Genomic DNA, 22839 nt, shown 5'->3' with positions numbered 1-22839 from the left:
GTAAAATTAAAAGAGCGGAAAAATTGACACGGGCAGAACAGAACACCACAAGCACTTGTGCTGTGCCGCCTTGTCCACGTCCTTTATTGCGGTTTTTTAATTTTACTTTATACCACCAGCCCAGCAACCAACCTTGTTAAACTATTTATGTGTGCATGCAACAGACGAGCAGTTTCCGAGTTAAAGATAACCGCCGTTAAAAAATAAGTAAGGAGTTTTGAGATTTGCATTCAACCGACTGCCCCATCAGAAGCCATATTCTCGATCGTACCATTTTCGGGGTCGTCACGTTTGGGCGACGTAACGTCGAGCGAGGCATCTGAAAGGAGCGACGGGCTAGCCACCTCAGCGACGGCATCCGTCAAGAAGCATTAGACCTGAAATAACGTTGCTAGATGTGTAATTCCTTTCGTGACGTAGGCGTGCGCTGGCTTAGCCAATCTCTAGCGTTCAAGACTCAGAAGAGGGTTCGACCGAGAACACGACTTCGGGACCGCGACCTCCTCCACGCACTAAAGGGGTTACAACCTAGTGACCGTGTGCACGCTGTCATGCAAGACTATGTCGCTGCCTGCCGAACGCTGGTTATGATAGTGTGACGTCCGGAAGCAAGGCAGTCGTGTGAAAATGAGGTGTTTAGAAAAACGTGAGTGGTGGAATGAAGACATGTCAGGTAGCACGCTGGCGAGCCTGATGGTTGTCAGACGTGTGCAAGTGAGCCTAAGGCACGCCCCGTACAAAGCAGTCAAATTCAACGCTTGTTAAAGATAAGACAACGACAGCGCGAATCTAGCGGAAGGTTATCGACGGTATATGGCAAGGAGGTGAAAGCCCAAAACTTCCTGCACAATCACACGCACCTGTTGTTAAATTAAATTTTTCTGTCAACTTACGTGTCACAAAATAAATTCCTTGAAATCACATTACTGGAGAAAACAACATGAATAAGATTGATCCTACCATAATCCATATTGTGAGTGCACTTACAGCTCTTGTTCCCGTAAGATTTGGGCAAATTTAGGCCGTAGAGTTACGTAATCGCAGCAGAATTAATGTACGTCACACGCGCACGAAGATGTTTTTTTTTTTCTGTTGGCGGGTAGATGAAAGGGACAATTATTTTGTCTATTTTTTATTTCACAACTCGCACGACGGGCTACGCAGCTAGAATTGCGACGGTGTACGTTTTCCTTAAAGTACGTTTCATTCGTTTCGTCAAAACACTATATCCGACAGTAGCAGCCTAAATGCCCACAAGCGTCGCACACATATCTACCATGCTTGCAAGTACGGGTCCTTTCCAGACACGTGCAACCCTCGGGTGCCCCCAGCTGTCCAGGAGGCGCCTGTCCACCTTCGTGAAACGATACTTCGGGCGCCGGCAACCCCTCATCGTTCAGCGAGGGTTTCAGTGGACTCAATGACCTTCGCTGCAGGCGGTGGCGGTCTGCTTTGGCATTTGCACCATCGCGTGTTTTATTTTAATTTTTCCTCTGTTTGTTTTTCATTCACCTAAATAGACGGCTGTCCCACTCGGCAAACAAAAAAAGAACGATGACACTCGGAAAAGCGCGGTCGGCGAGGCTTTTGAACTGACGTTCAGTCGTGCCTGACATCGCAGAGGCCACATCAAGGTTTCATACTTACGGTGACCTCTTAAGTTCACCGAGACGCTTTCTCTTTTCTTCTTTCTTTTTTTTATCACGGGAACTATCACATTTTCTATCCTGCCGCAACGTTTCTCTGGTGTATTTTTGTTCGAGTCAAGCGGGATCATCCTGCCCATCTCTCAAACAATAATGCGATCGCCTCACGAAAAAGAACGGCGGCCACTTTGTCAAGTTCTTTCTGTCATTTATCACATTCTTTTTCGACCTGTCACTACGGCTCAACCGAAATAACTGCGCAGTTAGCATCGCCTCGTTTCTTTATTTCTTTTCTTTTAAAGGTTTAGTCACGTTGTCGACAGAAGCGATCAGGAAAAGAAGACGACTGGTTTGAATAAGCACTACGCAACGAAATGTCTTTTGAAGAAACAAATGACACATTCACTGGCTCAAAGATAGCCGGGACGGATGCCATGCCACAAAATAGCATTTACTAGCCTAGTACACGACAACCAGGGAAGAGATTTATCGTTGGCTTCAGCTGCTCGAATGTAAGACGACGCAATACAGCAGTACACTGCCAGTTAATGTTATTATTCCAGTTATTATACGGCAGTTATTGTTGTTCTGAAGGTACAATTGCCAGTTTTGCGACATTACGAGACTCGGTAACCAATACCTAGCTACACAAGAACGCGACTGAGCACAAACGGCAACTTTCGTAACCTAACTTTAACGTAATTTGGGGGCACATGTCCTCGCCAAGATGCCGCTAACATCAAATCCAGTCGCACGCATCAGCGACGCATACGCACCATGGTAACACAATGCGCACGATGTAAAGCTCGGTTCGCAAAAAGATTATATTTCCAGCAACCACGGGTCTAATTTTCGCGCACACTGAGCGGAAATCGAAGCGAGGCAAACTTTCGAAAGAGCCTCGTCGAACGTAATGAAGCTCATCAGCCCTGACGCACTACTCTGATCGCGGCGGTTAACTGCAGACGCTTAAGTAGACGGCGGGCTTTCGTGAACTGCCGGTATGTATATATACACCCTCGCCGGTCGCCGACCGCAGCGGTCGGCCGTGCGTGACGCGCATGGCACGTGCAACCAGCGCAAGCTCGCTTCGCCTATCTACAGTGCCTGTCGGCGGAGGGGGGGAGAGGGGGGCATCTTTCCTCCTCATTCAGCAGGCGGCCATAGATCTTTTCTCGCTGGGCGCGTGAGAACCGGCCCCTGTTATATGTGCCGTCACCTTCCAGTCGGCTAAGCAAGAGGAACGGAGGGGGGAGTCGAAATTCTTCCGGCTGGGTTGCGGCTGGCACCCCCCACCCTTCGAGCCGTGGTTGCGGCGGGCGCTGTCTTTCGTCAAGCGCCGGACAGCCGATAAAAGTGAGCGCGAGCTGAGCCTCGTCGCTGCCCCCTCTCTCTCTCTCTGTATCTCCTTGCCCTCTTCGGGAAGCAGCAGAGGCATCGCATTTTTCATGCCCACGAGTCGCTCGCGAGGACATCCGAGAAGAGAAGACGCGGCGGGCCGCAAGCGGTGCGGTGGCTATGGATTCTGAGATCGTCGGTCTCTGGCCCAAAGAATCTTTGTGAAACTCTTATGGTCTGGCTCACCCGGCCTCGTCACCGGCGAGCACAGAAGCCGCGTCACGCTTGATCCCGTTTTATATACGTGCAGCTGACTGCCTTGGGGGAACACCTATCAGCGGGTCCGTGCACCGCACTTCCTCGAGAGAGCGAGTAATTGTGAATTCCAGACGGCCAACACTGCGCACTATGCGAAGGAGGGGACGCATTCAGCTGCTCGAAAACTGTTCTCCCGAGATCTCCCTCGCCTCTTGCGGCAAAGCCTTCTTCAAGTGAAGTTCGCTGCCTCCGTTTACAAGAGTAATTGCGCGCCTAATGACGACTGAGGTGTTGCAACGCATATGTAGTTTTATTGGCCCGGCTGTGCGCTACTACCTCCTGGATTGGCCCAGGAAAAAGGTTTGAAGCATACCCGATCCAGAAAAGTGGTGGTAAAGTCGCCAAAAAGACATTGGCTTTAATTAATAAGCATAAGTGAAACTGTCCGATGGCAGGATTCAAACAGAGGACCTCTCGCACAACAGCTCGCTTCTACTTACTCAGCTTACGTTTACTTCAATTCATATTGTCACTACAGCTACGGGTCCTGGACTTCGTGTAATAATCTAACATGTTTCTATCGCGTTCATTGCTAGGCCCTAATTATGGCGAAACTGTGATAATTCGTTTTTGTCACAATCGTTGTTTGTGGACGTTTACAAGGTTAGAATCACGATATCATGCACCAAGAAAAACAACGTCCAGTTAACGCACCAAAACGGTTTTAAGCGCGATCGAGGGGACGTTAAATCTACATCCCACGGATGCGGCAATGTGCGTCTTGGAAAAAAAAAGTCATTTCACGTTTTATGGACGTTCTTGCTTCGTCCGCGTCCCCTCTGTTGCCTTTGAATGTTCTACAGCACTTGAAGGCCGGCAGACGCGACTCTGTGAAGCGGCGGGCGCATCCCGGAGAAAGTAGACGACACCGGCCGATGCAAGGGAACGAGCTTCACTGTAAGGGCACCCCGTTAAACTGAACAGCCCAGCAGACGTTTCCTGTTAAGTATTTTCTGCCAAAGAACTTGCCTTAAAGCTTTGGCTTCCTAAGTGCGATGAAGTTCTTCGTACTATACTACTACATGTATTCGTAGTGTGTCCTTGTTAAAACAACCATGTGCGCATGAATAATCCTGGGTGCAAAAGCCACTCACTGGTTTCCCTAGATACCTTGATGCCTTGCGTTAGGGACGTACGCGAAAAAATAACACGCGATGTTATGCCTGCAAATTTCCTAATTTCGTCGTAACACCACGTAGTTCTCTGCCGCCCCTGACAACGCTAAGACGAAGCCACGGACACGGACCACAGCGTCTTTCGCAGCCGCGCAAATGACTTGATGGAGCGCGAATGGGCGTGCCAACGATACTTTCGACCACGGGTTGAAACGCCACGCGAGACAATCGCGAAAAGAACAAGAAGTTGAATGGCAGACGATTATCCACAACAACAACAACAGGTGCGACTCGCACAGACTGAAAGGTCGAGGACGCGTGTATTCTTTGACGTTCTCAAGCTGTTTTCACGGACTGAGAGACTTTTTTTGCTTGGAATTGTAGGATGATGCAGCGCAGCTGCAATGTGGACTCCGTGATTTCAACATTAAGTGATATCAACTCCGCGGACTCTGTGGCTTAACATTAACACACGACTTTAGATGGGACCATCTTATGTTAACAACGTTACCCTAACCGCAGCGAATTTTTCTTTTTTTTTTTAAGACGGACGTCTCAGACTAGCACCTCCAAGCACTAGGACTACTAGCATAACATTAACATATATGATATTGACATTAGGTGATATTAACTCCGCGGACTCCGTGGCTTAACATTAACACCTGACTATGCATGGGATTGTCATTTGTCAGATCGGTCCTGGAATATGCCACTGTTGTTAAGTTTTCCTTCACCAAGTAACTCATTAATAAACTAGAAGCTGTTCAAAGAAAGGGCCTAATAAATTTACAACAAATATAGAATAACAGACTCACCCACGCAATTGCTGAAACAAGCCGGTATTCTCACTTGAGAAAACCAAGCCAAGCTTGCGCGACTGAAGATCATGTGCCAACAAATACATAACCATTTAAGGATAGACATTTTCAAATACGTATCTATGACACAGACACGACCTCCCCGTCATAAACATTCATTAACATCAAACAAACTCTCATTTCATACGGAAAGTCATAAGTATTCTTTTTTTTGCCTTAATGACACGTGAATGGAACAAGCTGGATTCTTCTATTATCAACAGCCAAACGTTACCTATATATTTATCATTAGTCGAGCAATAATTACATGCCTCACAATTAGGACTTACCTGTGTTATTATTTTTCCTGTGCAGCTTATTCCATGCATAATCCTAACTTGCAATAGCGATACCTAATTTGAACGCTATAGTTTATTACCATTCTGTTTGATCTTAACTTTATTACAATGTATTATTTTCTGTTATTTCTGCTTACCATACTGTTTACGTGATTGGCTATCTATCTTGTATAGTCACATTTGTACACATTGAGATGTTATGTGTTAAGATTACCTATGTACAGCCTCCCGCGTTTATTGCTATATCGCGCGAGCGTCCATCACGCGTCATTTTAGCGCCTTTAAGCGGCGATATAAGCAGCGAGACCCGCAGAAGTACTCTCAAGTGCACCAAGCACTCTACTGTGCAAGAGTCGTCTAATGCGATGTTCCCTTCAGGACGACGTACGACCATATATTATAATTTTCTCGCGTGATATAGCTAAAGATGCGGGAGGCTGTACATGCCCATCCTGTTATGATCCCCGATGGTATCGACAGTGCTAATAAATGGATAAACATAATGTTGGTTCCTGTTGTGTCCTGTTCCGCTCGGGCCCGTCAGATCCCCGACGCGACCGACTATATACTGCTGCAGACCGGTTTCGGAGAACGCGCTCGATGCCACAGCGGGTGAGCCTCTTTCCCGCGTGGCACAAGAACAACTCGGGTTTTTCTTTCGGCGCACAGTTTGGCTTCCGCCTCCGACGGTGCTCGACAAAATAAAGAATCTTTTAACTGTTCTCGGTTGTCTACACCTTTTGGACTACCACGAGTTACGCTTACGTCCACGTGCAGCGACACCCGCGGACATAGCAGTTCCTTGTGCCCTTGATGCAACGCAGAGAGCTAGCCATCGGAAAACATCGATCGCTACATAAAGGGCGAACTTTCCTGCTAACGCCCCTTTGGTTTGCACGTCGACGTCTAGCGCTACGTAACCGTCAGCGAAGCCACATGCGAGGCCGCAGTTGTAAGATAACGTTGCTTCGCTTTATTATTGTTATTTTACTAAACGGTCGCAAATAAATCAAGACAGTGACTTTGGGGGATACATACCTCCACTTGTCTCAGTTTTTAGTAAACGCCGGATGACGGCTGCCGCTCAAAGGCAACCCTCTTAATCGGGAATTTGTCGCTTTCAAGCAGACAAGCGAAAAAAAAAATGTTTTCTTTTACGCATGACAACAGGACGACTAAAAGCCTCGTAAATGGACAGTACCAGTGCAAGTTGCACCACGGTCGTGTAGTAGCAGCGAAGAGTGAAGAGAACCCGGCCCTGCGACAACCGCTGGTGTCCTTACCTGTAAAAGGAGGAGAAAAGAACACATGAAGGAGAGCAGGCGGAGGATTCATACTGCGCACTTCTACATCACAACTACTGCTACTAATATGCTTATTATTATTATTCCATATCACCAATGCTACGTTGAGGCTACTACAGCGAAGCCGCAGCGGAGGTGAATAAGAAACTAGCCTAAGAAAGACGAAGTGAGAAATGAAGGCGACAGGACAAAACGACATGGCTACCGCTGCTTGTCCTGTCGCATTCGTCACTGCCCTCGGCTTTCTGACGCTGGTTTCTTATATTTAACAACATGGCGCAGCAACACAGCGCCGTTTCCCATAGTGGATAGTTCCCATTTTGTTCCGACCACCCGCAGTTCTTTAACCCATGCACCTATAGTATACGTACAAGCAGACAGGCGTTGAGAATTTCGGCTCTGTTAAAGCGCAGCCACAGCCAGATATCGGGAATCAAGGCAGCGAGTTCATGCTCAGCTGCAGGATGCCGTATCCACCACTGATCCACAGCGGCGGGCGCTCCCGCTGTTTACTAAAGAAGCCCGAGATTGCGAGTGACGGCTTCACGTTAATAGGTGGTGTCCAAGTTCACGCCCCAGTGACGGTTCCCTCTGAGTAACAGAAAGTGATGCCGAAAGCTGCGTATTCACCAGGGGGAGGGGGGGGGGGAGGCTATTCTGCAAGGATCCACCTAGTGGACATGTCCATTTCGTCCGCTGCTGAAGTGCTGATTGGCTGCATGCGCCGGTCTCCTTCTGGCGCGTACCCCAGCCCAGCCAATCAGGACTCGAGGAGCAGACGAAATGGACATGTCCACTAGGTGGACACTTACAGAACACCCCCCTCCGCGGATGCAGGAGCCGGAAACGATTGTTGTAACCGGAAATGCGCCCTGGCCGACGTGTTTTACGACTTTACTTAAAGCGCGAATGAAACGGACAAGACAACACAAACACAACTCCCCCCGACTCGTCCGACTATACAGGTACAGTTCTTCGCCATTTTCAGAGATTGCATACGTGAGCCACAGATTCGAAACAGAGTTCGTGTAAGTGCTGCGCAAGCAAGCTTTTCATTACGTTCCGTGGTAATAACTCCATTCCGGTGCGGCACACGCAACGTATTGCTTCGAAGAGTGTTTCGATTATCATTAGCGGCCGACGCCCGTATACATCGACCGCATCGCCATTTCCACTCACTTCCCATGCATGTGTCTTCTACGTACGATCAGTGTTCTCACACCACTAGAACCATTGCGAAAGTAACTCTATAGCTGTAAATAATGACTGGCACTATGACAACAGTATTCACGGTCCATACCTCCATTGCGAACCGCGAACTCTTCAAATAACGTACACGACAAGGGCTGTTATACGGGATTAGCAAGCCCTTCACGCTGTCGCCGTCGTATGTTTCGGCAATTACAGACGCATGAACGAGTTTCCATGTGTTTGTGTAGCCTGATCACATGTTACGTGCATCTTGATATGGCTTTCACCCCAACTTCAGCGACCAAACGTTGTCGCCTATTTCTTTGGCCTCAACCGGACGGAAACGTTGCCGCAGTAAAAAAAAAAAAAAAAATGTCCACTGCTCTATATAGCTCGGATTACACCAACTTTAATCGCGGCGGAACTCGAACTCTCACCGATGCACCGTTTTTGGACGCGTGAGCGGGCTTCGCAAAGGCAGGCAGCCCCCTTTGGTTGCCTGAAAGGAACCGTTCTTTTCCGCGACTCCTTTAAGGGACCCGCTGACAGACCGGCGCCGTGGGCAGGAAATTCCTCGAAAGCGAAGCAAACGAGCTAGCAAAGCCTAGCCCCGGATGCTGCCAAACGCTTTCGGCTTTCCGGAAGCCAAGATGCTTGGGAACGAGCCAACATGCCTTGCGCCCGCTGCAGAAGCCCCGCGACCCACAAAAAAAAAAGAAAAAAAAAGAGACAGGATGCAAAGGAAGGAATAGCAGGCAGCGTTGCCGAAGTCCCTCGACATATCATTCCTGGTATCCTCAACAACGATTTAGCCAATAATCGTTCCCGTAACAACAAGCTTTCTCTTGGTGGGCATGAAACTCCGTTAGCCTTGCTCCTTTTGAGGAAAGAAAAGTTAGGTTGGCAGGCGTGCCAGTTAAAGTAGATTCACCGAAGAATCGCGGAAAAAAAAGCGGAGCGAAAGAAGAACCAGGCAATATACGCGCCGTTCACTTCTTTCATGGCGCCGTCGCCCTTATAACCACGACCATTTGAAAGATGGCGGACGTTAACGGCTCAAAGCAAACATGCGGCTGGCTTCCCCGCATACCCTTGCCCTGGTTTTTTCTATGTCACCAACTTCATGCAGTGCCGCGGAAGCCACGGGTCGCGTGAGCCAACCAGCGAAGAGAGCCAGAAGAAGAGCTCCTCCAAACCCTTCGATCGCCCTTCCACGCGACGCAATACCGAAGGATTAGTAGCACACAATGGGCGAGTCCTTCCTTCTTTAATACGCAGCCTGCTTCTCGCTGCTGATTGCCAGACACAAGCCTCGTAGCCTTAGCTGCACTGCACGGAGCTGGCGAGACGGCTTAGAGCAGCGCGACTGCATTCCCGTTCGTTGCACCAAACTCGCGACCCGAGGGGTTGAAGAAAGGGGAACGCCGAACCGTTTGTTTAGGCAGCGCGTCGCCCCCTGGTCGGTCCGCGGGCGGACTGGCGAAATTAGCGTCCCGGGCCGCGCGTCTCCGCCCCCCTGCCGCCACCGCCTCGCGACCCCGAGGAACAGGTTGGCAGATGGGGCGCCCTTATCGGAGGCCCCGATCTGGGCGACCGATCTCTTCATGCGCGGGCGGCGAAGCGACGTCGCCGTTCGTAGAAGAGTGAGTGGCCGCCTGGTGCGCGCCGGGAAGAGATGGGACACGCCGACCGGTGGATACAGTTGCACTTCGGAGTCATCGCGGTCTAGGCTTCTGCTCCTTCCTTCGTCACTCGTTCGGAATGGTGCGCGAGAGGGCGCCGTTCCGACTCCGGTGAAGTAGTGACTAGAGAGATCGCGCAGGCAGTCATTTCGCAGCGTGCCAAAGAGACTGCATTCCGAAGGGCGTATAACCGAATGCTGACATCTAGCTTTCAACAGTCGTGTAGACACGGTGATTATACAAATAATAAAGCATGCTGGCAGACAGCTGGGCCTGTTATAGTCGCTCAACAAAATAGATACGTAATAAAAAAAAAAAAGGGGGGGGGGGGGGGGGAGTCACTACTCTTCACGCGTCCTTAGTGCGCAGTTGCGTCGATGCAGGCAACTCGGGGCGGATTCACAGCTACAACTGCAGCGCATCGTAACGCATACAAAAGAAGAGCGACGAAATAAATAGGCATGACCTGCGCTGTTGGACCTAAAAAATGAGTCGGGGCGCCGTTCGTTATAGTAAATATGTGTTTAGCCGCTGTAAACAGAATATAACATCACGGTCTAACAGGTCCCGGCTGCGTTGCATTACGGTGCACCTTGGTTATGGACCCGTCACAAGCATTACACGGGAGAAACGAAATGCTTGCGAATTCAACTAAAACGTACAACGGCTGTGGTCACGGTTTGGGGTATAGGCACTTACTGCAAGTGACGAATCAAGACCGCAAACACCAATCATCCAGTCAACATTTCCGCATCAAGGCAAATTATTCACGCAGCACCGGACTCGGCTGCGTGTTCACAGCACGGGCTGTCCGAATTTCTCAAAGCGGCGCCACCATGAGCGGTGGCCAATCAGAACTCGCGAGAACACACTCTCTCGCTGCAGTATACATATGAGAGCACAACGCTTGCGCTAGTAAGACTCGAGCACGCGTTACGGTCTCTCTGGTTTCCAACTTGTGAACCTTCGCGGCTTCCAAGTATACTCACAAAAAGAGAGAGGTAAATGAGATGCGAATGGTATACTCACAAGGTGGACAATAAACGCTCTGCGGACAACTGATTGATATCGATCATGTATCGCACACAACAGGAGGCACGCGTAAAGAACAGCGCTACGGCGAGAGTTTCAGTTCAGCGCACCTGCTCGTGTGATACAGATGTTCGTGCATGTCCCAACAAGTGCGCAGCCTTTAGAACAACGGCCAACCAATTAACCCAACAAAACCTCCCGCGAGCTATGGCGAGAAACATGCATTGTTGCACGAACAGTTTGGTTGCGTATACGTATAACAACAGTCACACACGTGGCGTCAGCCAAATCTCGCTCGCAGATCAGCTGCATGCAACGTATCGGATGATCGCCAAAACATATGCGCTGCTAGAGTGACAGCAGGCAGTTATGCGGACGTGTCGAACCTATAATGCCGTGCCTCTGTACATGGGCTCCTGGCAATTGCAACGCAGGCTGATCGACCGCCCTCTTCCAAACAGAAACATATAGTACATAAGACATCACGGATGATGCAATGAGGGTCATCGCTTCCGAACAACGAGGATGGGGCAACGCAATGAGTGGGCACGCGGGAAGCCTGGCGCCAATGGCCTGGGAAACTCCCGCAAGAAAGAGAGGCTTCTCCACCACGAGGTGATCTATGGCGGCGGCGTCGATGCGACGGCCCCCGCCCTTGTACCGGCGCATATCGGGTGCGCGATATATATTCTGCCGACGCGCGGTGCGCCGCATCAAGACGTACGAGCTGGCGTGCTACAGGGGGGAGTACATGTAGTACCTGTTGGGCGCCCTTCCTTCGGCACTCGAGCCGCTCGCGACCCCCCTACGTGCCTGTGTACACAAGACGCGCGGCGACTCCCCGTGTGTGCTCTGGCTGACATGTCACTCCGCGCCTGAAAAATGTGAGGCAGTAACGTACAGAGTGCCGTTCGTGGTGCGCAGGGCTGTGTGTGGCGAGGCTATGGAATGCTATATATGCGCCATACAGGGTCCCTACGGGTTGACAGAGATGCAATCGCAGAGATGTTCCGCACGTGCATGTATCAGCGATGGCACGAAGCGAACGCGACGCTCAATCGACCGGCGTGTCCGCAAACACCTGTAACAGATACGTAAAGTCAATATTCTCATCAATCACTTCATTAAGGAAGAGAAGGGTTGGAAGCGGGGCTTAAGCGGAGCATGGAGGGGTGCCAATGACAGATCTTGGAACTTCAAGTAAGTATATTTCGGAACATCCGTTGTATTTAGACCCACATCCCGCAGCGTGAATATACATCTATTATTGATATGAACAAAAAGTCCACTGGTTAGCTCAGCCCGTAAAGCCAAAGACATTAGCTGCCCACGAGAGATTCGACGGTAAGAAAACAGGCCTTTGACGAATCGAAACGTTGGCCAGCCTTCATAAGGCACTTTAACCCTGTTTATAACCTTATACCACGGCCAAGGGAAGAACGTTCAAGTTCACCGCCGTTTTTATCCAAGATCCGTCATATTTTGCTTACTATTTAACGTCTTCGTGTATGTACATACGACAGAACCTTCCAGTTCAAGATTTGCTCGTTTTATGATCTGTGTACGATACTTCGAAGAGACGATTTTGTAGCGATTGAGTCTCACCTTATAACGATTGACTGACAGGGGCGACCAGCTAATTAGCTGATGCAGTTACGGACAGCGGTTGCACGTCCAGCCACAACAGCACAACACCCCACCATCCGTCCGACGGCGCCTCGAGTCTGAACCTATGACGGGCGTGGCTGTTGCACTCACATGTCATGCGTACAACTCCAAGCTCTTTCACGGTATATTTAATCACCGAATCGCCGTCGCAAAAGCATTTCCAAACATCACGTCACTTCCTCATGTGCGCAACTATTTCGCGCCACTCCACGCGCTTCTGGAAATCACCGATGCTGACCCCGTGTCGACGTTTATACAACTCCTTCGCGCATACTTGAAAGCGTGCGCACAGGCGTCGGTGCCCTTCCTTGCAACGCACAGACTACGGTGAAGGAGAGCGAGCGGACAGCATCCACGCCGATAAAACCTCGTGCAAGGATGTAGCAAGGAAGGGGGCGCCGTCATTTTTCCGGGTCGACCCTCTCCGTAGCGCTACCGCCGAACAAGGATTGGCGCACGATGGTTGAGAGAAGAAAAGAACAAGGATAAAACGCAAAGGGTGAAGGCGAGCTGGGGCTTCCTCATCGGCGTCTTGCCGGCGAAACAACAAGGGGCAACATCGAGCCCAACACACGGCGGGCGTCGGCGTGCAGTCGATCGAAGGCATTAGCACCGTGCATCCACGGGAGCACCGTGCATCCACGGAAGCACGCCCGCTATAGGCTCTCGGCGCATTTGTCTCTGTCCAAGTCAGAGGCGTTACTGCCGACGGAGGAGGCGGATGTAGGCAGGCAGCCGACAAGCTGCTGCTGCGCCACATCACACCTTGGGCAGCAGCACTGCTATATACCCATCTCCTCGCGCACGCACAAGGCTAACCCCGAACCGCCAGCCGCCCACACACCTTGATCGCCGCGTCGGACGAGCGCTGCATCCGACATCGCACGCGGCGGCGGCTATTAGCACGCCCCAGTGGGACGCGCATCGCCGGGCCAGAGTGGCAGCCGGCCAGGGAATCCTGGGCAAAGGGGGGGGGGGGGGGGGGGGCGCATCCGAGCCCCGGCTGAGCGCGCGAAGCACGCCTTCCATCGCGTGCGCAGCCAAGCTATATACTGCATGGAACGGCAAGGGACGCGGGCCGAGGAGCACAGTGGCGGATCGCGCGAGCTCATTCCCTGCTCGCCAGTTCGATCACTGCGGATGACCTCACAGATCCGGGTGGGATGAGTCAGTTTCGTTGAGGCGTCCGCAGGAATGAAGCGACGTCGATCTCGGTTGTCTGGTGAGCCCCGCTCTATATAGTGCTGGGAACAGAACAGCTGCTTAATAATCAAGTGCGCTCCTGCCAGCCTCTTCCAAAGGATGCAAGGTGGGCAAGGGGTCAAGAAGAGTGGTTGTGCGCGTCACTCCATACTACGAGTAAAACCAATCGTGCATAGTGCTTTTCACACGCGCTTGCGCAAGCAAGCGCAGTTCCACGCGATAATGATAGAAAAAAATGCAGAAAAAAGTATGAATGTCATTGCCCATACGAATAAATTCATGATCGACGTGACAGAAAGAAAGAACCGGAATTTGGAAGAGATTAAGTGGTTGAATGACAACGTTAATGAATAACGAGAAGCATATATAACGTTAGCTCAGGAATACTATTCACGTTCGGCAAGTTGCGCTTGATGTGAAATGTCACAGCCACGCTACGTCGCCTGTACGTATAGCGCGTATCGTTCAGCGCTACGAGAGACGTATACATTTGTCTAACGGATATTATTCAGCAAGAAAGGGAGCATTTTTTTTTTCAGAGTTGGCGATACAGGATACGCCATTAATGCATTACGGCAGTGCTATACTAGAAGTGAAGGCTGTATTTCGAAAACTCTCCGCTTAACACAGGGGACCTCTTCTTGTTTATGAAATGATGTGAGACTGAGATCCATCGCACGCATGCAGGCAACGGCACACTGGTTGTGTCAACAAAAACGTGTTCCATCAGGCGTGGGAAGACATGTGGCCAGGCAACAATATTTACTTGTTTTCTTTCCGTTCAAGAGCACTCGATCGCCCGCCAGCCAAGCCCGGCAGCCTGACGTCACTCCAGGGTATAACTGTGTATATACTGTCTCGTATACATTGAGTAGGCGCCGAAACTGCTTTGGCTAATTTTTTTCATTTTTTTTTTCATTCTTGGCTGAATTGCCCTGATAGGTGAAGCTCGAAGAAAGGACAGCAAATTTCAATTTACCGCGCGCTGGAGACAGCTGACAGGGCAATCCCACGCAGGACAGACGCCAACGTTTTCGAAGGTCGCGCGACACACCCTCGGTATACGAACGCCTGTCGACTCGGGAAGTATACGGAGAGCCTCGACCCAGCGAACGTTCTAACGGGCCACAGAAAAAAAAAAAAAAAACGGGAAGCCAGCAGCGCACGTGCCCACAAGTGAAGAAGACCGGCTGCGCTGCGCTGACGCGGGCGACATCGCACACGGCGCACCACATGTGCGCGTAAGATGCGCGCGTCGCACGGTGGCTTCATCATCGACGTGGGGTCCGCGCGAGACACAGCCCAAGTCGCGGCGCGGCAAAAAAAAAAAAAAAAAAAAAAAAGGGGGGGGGGGGTACCTGAACGGGGGCCGACGTTGAGGAATCGTCCCGCACCGGGTGATGAATCGCCGCCGAGCGCGGGGTTGCAAAGCGCGGCTGCGCCATCCGCGGCGCGACACGGCGTACGCGAGGCGACGAAGACGAGCTCGTCCCTCAACCCGGGCCCGTCCGTGTTTTCTCCGAGCTCTTTATAGAGAAATGCACACACACCGCGGGCGCGGGTCTCCGCACCGTCTCCGCCCGCGTAGAAAGATGGACTCGTTCGCTCTGTACTCCGTCTCGGGGAGCCGGCCCGCGTAGTATATTGCAACGCCGTACCTGTACGGTACTCGTCATCTAATCGGAGGAGCGAACGCGCGCTTGCAATATATACATTGCGCACGCTCATATGCGATGCTTGAATACTAACTTAGTCGAACGCGGAAGCTGGAAGCGCTCGTGGCAGAAATACCGCGAGCAACAAGCTCGGAAGACGCATCGGTTCAGCAAGTGATATATACTTGGCACGGGCATGTTGACACGCTGAATGCACCGGTTCTCCTCATACCGCCGAAGCTAAACGGCATTATACGTAGATTCGGTCCGCCCTTGCGAGAAAGGCAACCCGATAACACCGAGTGCCGATGGCTATGCCTTCTGCCGTGAGATAGTCCAGGTGCATGAACGCCCGACTTGAGCGAGAGGCTTACGGTGTTCGCGCGGAATTTGCACATTGAATACGCGTGATTATAACAACACCAACCGCACGCTCAGCTACCTACATCACAATTTTGGAGCACCATTGCTTATGACAGCTCTGTACAAAACACTCGTCCGTCCTAAATTAGAGTACGCATGCAGTGGACCCTTGCCAAATCATCTTCATTCGAGACTTTGAAACCGTTCAGAATCGAGCCGCTCTTTTGGTCCTATCAAATTATTATCGTCAGTCTAGCGTTACGCCTACGACAAGAATTTTACATCTATACCTGAACTCTTACTACACCGCAAATGTTCCCGTTTCACTCTGTTTCTTAAGGTTTATCGTTACAATCCTGCTTTAAATGACAATCTTTTCCCACCCACCAGCTACACACATAACCTAGATGTGACCACGCACCGTCACAAAGTATGTCTGCAAGCTTGCCGCACTCATCCTGACACTTCAGTCAAAAGCCAGCGTCAAATAGAACTTCCCCGCTCTATTACCGCCGTCACTGAAACCTAAAAATTCGAGATCGCCTTGGAAGTTGTCGTGATATTTCTCATCTTTAATGCACATTTCGTCGATATTATATCCCGCTCTTTTCTGCAGTGCATTCGGGCCAGGAAAGTATAAATAAATAAATAAATAAATAAATAAATAAATAAATAAATAAATAAATAAATAAATAAATAAATAAATAAATAAATAAATAAATAAATAAATAAATAAATAAATAAATAAATAAATAAATAAATGACGCTGAACAAGGGAGAATATTCCCCGCTCAGTTCCATCTGCTAAGAGAGCTTTTTTTTTCTTCTTTTTTTTTTAATTCGCTCACAAACGAAGGAATATGCCGGAAGCAAAACGCTGTGGGCCCGCCGCATGCTACGGCGGTTGCGAAGTGTTCTGTATACATTGTTGTAACTTCAGAGCCGGGGCATGCTTTTCGAATCCTTTATTCAGGCATGCCAACGGGCAGCCACAAAACAGCACAAGAACACAGTAACGCAGGGCACACACCCATATATACAAGTAGCTCCAGGTTACACATGCGCAGTGGCGACCATTCATTTATCACTGCAACTTGACAACTGCGACACGTGTAGCCTATCGCGATATGAGCACAACATACACAATCTGCTGAGTAGACCATATGCAGATAGGAACAGCATTACTGCTGCGCATTCATTGTCCCTAGAGCGCGATCCCGCTACACCCTCCCTCTTTCTTTGTCTCTCTCTCTCGCCTAAGATGTAGCATAGAGGCGAGCTTTCATGTCTGAGCCGGCGGAGCTACGCACGGGTGAACAGCCATGTGTGGCGGAAGCCTGCACATATCTCGTTTCAGACGGTATAGTATAAGCCGTTAGTGTAAGCTGTTAGTGCAAGCAGTACTATACAGGGCTTAGCTTTAGTGTCGTTCTCCTTATGCAGATCGTGGCGATCATCGTCGTGTGCCCGCTCGCGTTTCTCTTAAGCGCAACCTCTGCTTAGATGCTCTACACACTGACGCTCGCTTCTCACGGGGTTCTGCAATCCTCCGGCCGCAAGTGCAATCTTGTCTCCACTTTACGAGTACACATGCAAGGACGCCATAGTCAATACGGCAGACAGATGACGGCGCGATTAATGAGCCGCCCAGCGGAACGAAAAGTCGGCGCGCGAGATGGATGACAATATAAATTAGCTAGAAGCGAAACAAGAACAAAAGCTGGGACGGAAGATATACGACAACATAAATTAGCTTAGGAGCGGAAACAAAAAATGAGAGAGAGAGAGAGAGAGAGAGAGAGAGAGAGAGAGAGAGAGAAGTGCCGACGTCACATGCGCCTGTCAACGTTACGCGGATACGCCGAGTCTAATCAATCCACTCCTAAACATTCGCTTTTCTTGTTCCCACGGCTCCTCGCCATGATAGGACACGGCGATTATACGAGCGAATGCGGTTATTAATCTCGCGTTTAGTTCCACGACGCACAGGCGCGCGGCAGCTGCGCGTATCCTATGCGGGCATTTTTCATCGCAACGCCCTCGCCTTTCAAAGTGACGGGACAGCTCGGCGGGCGCGCTGAGCCGGTGTTTGGCTGCCGTCGACGCAGCCCCCGTTGCCATCTCGCGTCAGGAGTAGCCTACAGCGCTCGTAATGAATATGTACAGGACCACCCACTCGTATGTGAAATGCTTCATGATAGTCGGCAACGACCTAGGAAATCACTATACAAGCTCCGCCCACCAAACCGCACTGCATCTGCCCTCTATGCATCCGCACTCGAAAACATATATAGTTCCCGAAGGGCGGCCATGTTCAAAGAAGTTAATCTCCTCCGCGACGTCACAGAAGCGAGCGAACGTAAATTGGAATTTGGCTGGCGCGTGTATACAAATTCTCTTTCAGTCGGACAGTGGTGCATTTGCCATTGCATTCTTGGCCGAGATGATACAACGATTCTATTCCGATGCTATTCCCTTTCGCGCTCTGTCGTTGGTACCACGAAACTACATGGTTGGTACGAGCGGCGCTCCGCCCATGTTATCACTGGGATCGGCCGCCCGCGAACGAAGGGTGATAAAAAAGATACAGAGTCGAGCAAAATGAATCCCTATAAATTACTGAGTTAGAGGCGTAGTCAGATGTCGCCTTTCGTCTCCAGCATCGTGACAGTCGTGTATCGTACACCGAACAAATAAATATTAAGTTGTCACCGACTATTTTGCAAACAAATATGGCTGCTTCTAACTCGTGGCATAAAGGTGGCTGACATTATGGCTACCCCAGATATCGATTACTGGAAGACTATTCCGGAGCCCTTCATTTCAAGTTTAACATGCTATGAGCACTTGAATACCGAGGAGGTGTTTCCAATGACAGTGGGCGGTCGTGTACAGTAATATTAACGTGATTAATCCAAGAACAAAATAGTGCCACGCGTGGTAACAACGAAAAAAAAAAAAATCCGAGGTCGCGGCAAAGCGATGGAAATTACGTTGTATGACGACTCGGTCGTGTGCACGTAATAACCTGCAGGTGTGCGGTTACAACAAATCACATCTATACAACAAGTCCAATCTATACTGCTTCGAGCTCCCGGTTTATCGCTCCGTTTAGAGTTCTAAACCTATCAGCTGGACACCCTGTTATTAGCCTATTGCGCACTCTTAGCATCTACGTTTAACGAAATAGAACATAGCAAAACTATTGTAAGAAGAAGAACGTCAAATACGAATACAACGGTGACACTTACATGCGCGTCATCGCGCCATAAACATACATTATAGAATGTACGCGTCATCGCGAACATTCAAATCTCAGGTATAGCGCTGGCACCACCTCTGCAATGCGATAACTGTTTGTCCCGTATTTAGTTAAACCTTCGAGGGTAGATACTCGGGCTACGCTCACTCTTCCGTTGAAATGAGTTCACTCTCTTACGACTTGCATTGAATGAAAGCACTCCTTTATCGGAGTGCTCAAGAACTCTTTCGAGAATGTAGCTAAATACGGGGCAAGTTACACACTATACCACAGAATTCGCGTGTTATTAGAGTGATACGGCCCATACAAGAAAATAATATGCGTGTCTTGCGTGTTCACTTATGCGGAATTCTTCGGGGAGCAAAAAGTCTTGCAGCTTCAAGCTTACGCCGGCCGCGTCATAAAGAAAGAAAGAAAGAAGAGCAAGCTTGCTCTTACGAGGTAAACGCGCCTGCTAAAGCTGGCCGTCAGGCGATAAAAGCGGGATATTTCGTTCCAGGACGGCAGTTCGCGGTCGCCTTAACGACAAGCCGACATCGACTTAACGAAGTGACATGCAAAACGGCTCGCATTTCGAGCACTCGGAGCAGCAGCAGCAGCAGTACACATCGCGAACGGGGACCCCAACTCTTTCTCCGCTTATAGGCGCCCCGGCTGCAGCAATGGAGATAAGCAGGAAACGCAAGATGAATAAGGAAAAAATATATAGTAAGGCAGAGAGAAAGAAGAGAACGCGCACTCTCGACGGCTGCTTTTCATATTCCCGTCGGCCGCCGCCGTCTCGTGGGGAGAACCAGCCATCCGCCGAGAGTGGACACGCAGCACGACTCTGCCACGAAGCGTCAGTCTAGCGTGCGCGCGCGCCGTCTTCTATGGAGACGCTGGGTCCTCGTCACGAGGTCAAGCACCCCTTCTCCCGTCACCTCTGCCACACCAGAATCACGCACAGTTAGTGCCCGCGGACAGGCTTAGGTTTAGTAATTCCGCGTCGCTTCTTAACCAACGGCCAGTTCATGTAGCAGTATATTATTAAGGTGCAACGCGGTGCACACACAAAACTGCGCGCAAGAGCTGCTGGTTCAGATTTACGAGTGTCTTTACGAATTTAAAATTTCGTAACCCCCCAACGCAGCAGCGACTTTAATCCATCATAATGTTAAAGGGACATTAAACTAAACGCTACATCAGTTTAGATTAATCAAGTATTATAGAAAACTATATTTTCCCCGTTAATTTCGCGGTAACAGGCCGGCTATTATAGAAGAGAAAATACAGGCAAAATTTTAATTATTCGAATTTCTTGCGGAAATCTCCAGCGACGGTAAATCAGTGTGAGGTCACGGATTTAAGAGTGTTTTTCTCGTACTTGGCTCGTTCCGCGGCTCAGTAAACGTTCGTTCTCAAAACTTGCAAAGTTCAGTCTTTGGTTCTTCTGTATGTAATGTACTTCCGTCCTTACCGATAAAAACTAACTATAGGCCCGACCAGAGGCCGTCAGAATCTATGACGTCACGGGTGCGGAAACTTGTAGGCGGCGTCGCCACCTGTCTTCCGTTGTTGCGTCGTTTATATATATATATATATATATATATATATATATACATACTATAGTTTACTCAAGCTTCTTCTCACGGTATGTGTGGCTTTTATTGTTATTATGCATATAGAAGGTTAATTTTCAAGTACATTTCAATTAATAATTCATTCTCTTTACGGTATCTTCAAGTCTCCAAATTTTAGAAACACAGTCAAACATTCCGAAGCACTGCTGTGGGGGTGCTCCTGTCAAGTGCTCTCAAGCATTTATTTCTCGCACTTTTGCATTGGAGTTTCTTTTCTGGCAAAAATATAAGCGTTTTTATTGTTTTTTTTTTCGTTCGCCTAGTTATGCCCTTGTCGTTCTTGCCCACGAAGCCGCTTATTCGCATACTTTCTGTCTGTCTCGTTTCTGTTAAAAGCCTCTATCAAGAACCTCATCACATCTTCAGAGGCCCAACACTTAGGGTGTCGTAATGTAACCATTGGCCAGCAGCAACAGTACAATGCCCTTAAATGAAAAATTACAAGCAGATGAGCTGGAAGCCAGCGCGGACGAACAGATCGCATCCTGCGACATCGAGGTCACGAGGCACATTCTCAAAAGCGCACGCCCACCTCATCTCATACGAAGGCTCAATTTCTGGCCTTGCATGACTTCTTTCAGTATTCATGTATTTACTCTCGTCGGCCATCGGTCACCCGTCTACTATACTTCACGGTGCGCCGACCTCTGCACGTACCTCTCACCTGCCGCTGCAAAAACGCGTCCTGACCTCGCGAAGGACCTCGTGACATCTGTATACTTACACACCCTTCAGGTATAGGTATAGGCGTCGAGCATTCGAGATAGCAGCTATGGGCGTCGAAAACGACGCATTTTCGGGGTCATCGTCTCGCGAATTTCACGCGCCTCCTATAATAGGCAACAGGGCAAACAACCCCTCGGAGGACCTCTAGGTAAGTGGGCCCTTGCGTGTGGCGAGCAGATCTCGTGTATATACGCCATTGACGCGAGCTCGCGCTTACGCGCAGCTTGACGGCACTTAACGCGAGCACGCGCGTAAGCTGCTGAACTGAGAGCTGGTGGGAGGGCGAACCGCAGCCATGCCTTATCACAACCGGGTATACATATGGCGACAGCGTGGCTCGCTAATTTAACGCCTACGTATACAGTCGCGCGTGTTTGCCAATATGAGTAGACACGTTGCGTGTGGCGAAAGGGCTCCACGAGCGAAGAGAAGAGAGCGGCGGGCTCTTGAACCGGACGTCGGTGTACGCTGTAAAATCATCCCCTTAAAAGTGAATAAGGGTGTAAATGGGTCTACACCTCACACCTTCACACCCTTTTTGGGTGTAAGGGTGGGAGTTATAGACCGATTTCCGCCCTTATTCAATTACTTTACAATGTACGCGGTTTCAATCTTACAAACAAGCAGCCAGTGTTAATGAATTCGCTGATACAGCGCAATCACGAGGTTCATACGGCACTTGTTATTTATTTTATTCCACGCGTTCAGAAAGAACAGCACCAAAAGTCACACGTGCGCGCACAGAAAAAGAAAAAATAATAATAACAACAAATGCGGAATTAGAACCCATCTCACGATGACTGCCGAAGGTAATGCGTTAGCACTGAATCAATCGACACAAAGTATTGCCACCGCGTCGAAACGACATATTCATGAGGCACGTACTGCAGCGCGACTCCTCTTTCGCGCCTCCATAAGAACACATGGCGCCATCTAGAGCCGCGGCCGCGAAGCCTGAGCGCGTGGCCGCAGAAATGCATGGCTCGCCGGTGCGTGGGAACGCTGAGAAACACGCCATGCAGCTACCGGGCTCCTCTCTCGTGCTTCTTTCCGGACATGCTGCGCCATCTGTTGGCACTGCCGCGAAGTCCGCGCGTGGACTCCGAGACGACCGGCGTGGCGCGCCGGTGCCTGCGAACGCTGAGAATTGTTCCCTCGCTTGCCGCGCACTCAGTGGCACATACTCAAGTGACCCAAGTTGGGGAGAGGTTCATTGAAGAGCGGTACATACCCAATGCGTTCATGGCGATGATCGCTAAAGCGCTGCAGTGTGAAAGTCGTTCACTGGAAAGCGGCACATACCCTGTGCATTTGTGAAGTAGCCTGATAGTGCGTCGTGTTGCTGTCTTTGAGGACCCCTTGCGCGATGGATTCGATTCCGCTCAGCATCGGCGAAATTTAAGCGATCTTTTTCGACAGTGTAGAACGGCACATTCCCATTGTGACATTGCCACATACACTCAGTGACCCAAAACAAACCATCGGACCGATGGTTTGTTTCGAACCCTGTTACCTCAGCACAGCAACCCGACGCGCTATACCCATTCCACCACTGACT

General features: G+C 49.9%; 1 protein-coding gene across 3 annotated transcripts in view; it reads right to left on the bottom strand.

Annotated features, from left to right (window-relative positions):
• The window catches only part of LOC119455825 (neogenin), a 303156-nt gene that overhangs the window by 195645 nt on the left and 84672 nt on the right, over nt 1-22839 (bottom strand). The gene's annotated exons all lie outside the window — the stretch shown is intronic.

Source organism: Dermacentor silvarum, chromosome 6, assembly GCF_013339745.2.
Source record: "Dermacentor silvarum isolate Dsil-2018 chromosome 6, BIME_Dsil_1.4, whole genome shotgun sequence".
NCBI classification, from domain to species: Eukaryota; Metazoa; Arthropoda; class Arachnida; order Ixodida; family Ixodidae; genus Dermacentor; species Dermacentor silvarum.
This window is presented reverse-complemented; position numbering and strand designations above follow the sequence as displayed.